This window comes from Octodon degus, unplaced genomic scaffold, assembly GCF_000260255.1.
Source record: "Octodon degus isolate 3935 unplaced genomic scaffold, OctDeg1.0 scaffold00022, whole genome shotgun sequence".
In the NCBI taxonomy this organism is placed as follows: Eukaryota; Metazoa; Chordata; class Mammalia; order Rodentia; family Octodontidae; genus Octodon; species Octodon degus.
The window spans coordinates 10,464,316-10,465,872 of NW_004524598.1; the positions used below are offsets into that span (position 1 = coordinate 10,464,316).

Genomic DNA, 1,557 nt, shown 5'->3' on the forward strand with positions numbered 1-1,557 from the left:
TATTATTTGTTGAAACTGTACTTCCGATTTGATTTGAAACTGTCTCATTGCTATATGTTTATCAATAAAACTGTAGAAAAAAAAAAGAGAAAAAAAAAAAAACACGTTAGGTCACTGTGCTGTACCAGTACAGTGCCTATTGGGACCTTGTGCCCCACTCCTTACCCTTCTTCCAGTCAGGAGGAGATAGGCAGCTTTGCTGTGCCCACACTCCTTTCTGGGATGTTGTACCTTGCCTCAGGTCCCAAAAAACAGAGCAAACTGATCATGGATTGTAACTGAATCAAAATAAATCTTTTCTCCTTTTGAGCTGTTTATCTCAGGTATTTTGTCATAGCAATGGAAAACTTATTAATACATGTATGAAAATGAGAAAAGTATTCAATAGTATAATAAAAGAAAACTCATCTAGAATGGATAAACTTAATCAACAGATTGGAAGAAAAACTTAAACCCAGAAAAATACAAAGAATCATCAGCTCTAAACTATATCCTGGTGAAATTTTAATCTTTAAAAAGAACAAAAAACGACCCGGGCAGCCCGGAGCCTGCGAGCCGAAGCAGCCCCAATACGCCTCCAGCTCGCCGCGTCCCCAGGGCGCAGGGCTGCGCTTGCAGCCCGGGGCGCGCTGGGGTCCCCGGGCCCGGCCAGCCCGGGCAGGGCGCCGCGATGGAGGAGCCACAGCGCACCCGCTCACACACCGTCAACACCACCGGCAGCTCCTTCGTCGAGAACTTCTCCACTACCAGCAGCAGCTTTGCCTACGACCGCGAGTTCCTCCGGACGCTGCCGGGACTCCTCATCGTGGCCGAGATCGTGCTGGGATTGCTGGTGTGGACACTTATTGCTGGAACTGAGTACTTCTGGGTCCCTGCATTTGGCTGGGTGATGTTTGTTGCTGTATTTTATTGGGTCCTCACCGTCTTCTTCCTCATCATCTACATAACAATGACCTACACCAGGATTCCCCAAGTGCCCTGGACAACTGTGGGCCTGTGCTTTAATGGCAGTGCCTTCTTGTTCTACCTCTCGGCCGCAGTGGTGGATGCTACTTCTGTCTCCCCGGAGAGGGACAGCCACAACTTCAACAGCTGGGCTGCCTCATCGTTCTTTGCCTTCCTGGTCACCATCTGCTACGCTGGAAACACGTATTTCAGTTTTATAGCATGGAGATCCAGGACCATACAATGATTTACCATTTTGATAATTAAAAGGAAAAAAAAAAAAAAAAAGGAAGAATCTCACTGTAAAAACAGCTGTAGGTATAATATATATTTTCAGACAATTGTATTTAACTAATGGTCTTATATACTTAGTTAACTGGCTCACAGTGGTTTGTTACAATTAAACTGAATACTTACTTGCAAAAAAAGAAGAAGAACAAAAAAGCTTACATTCACCCACAGGTGAAATCAGTTTCCTAAGAGGCACTGTCATGGTTTGGGGTTTTTGCAAGGGGAAGAATACAATACAGGACACATTTTATAAGATTACTTTGTAGTAAATCACGCCAAGAATCATATTCAAAGAGTGCAGAAAATCTGTCCACGTACTAA

At 44.3% G+C, this 1,557-nt stretch overlaps 1 pseudogene; it reads left to right on the forward strand.

Moving 5' to 3' along the window:
* The first annotated feature begins 670 nt into the window (after positions 1 to 670).
* On the forward strand, positions 671 to 1,314 carry LOC101589357 (annotated as a pseudogene).
* The last annotated feature ends 243 nt before the right edge of the window (positions 1,315 to 1,557 follow it).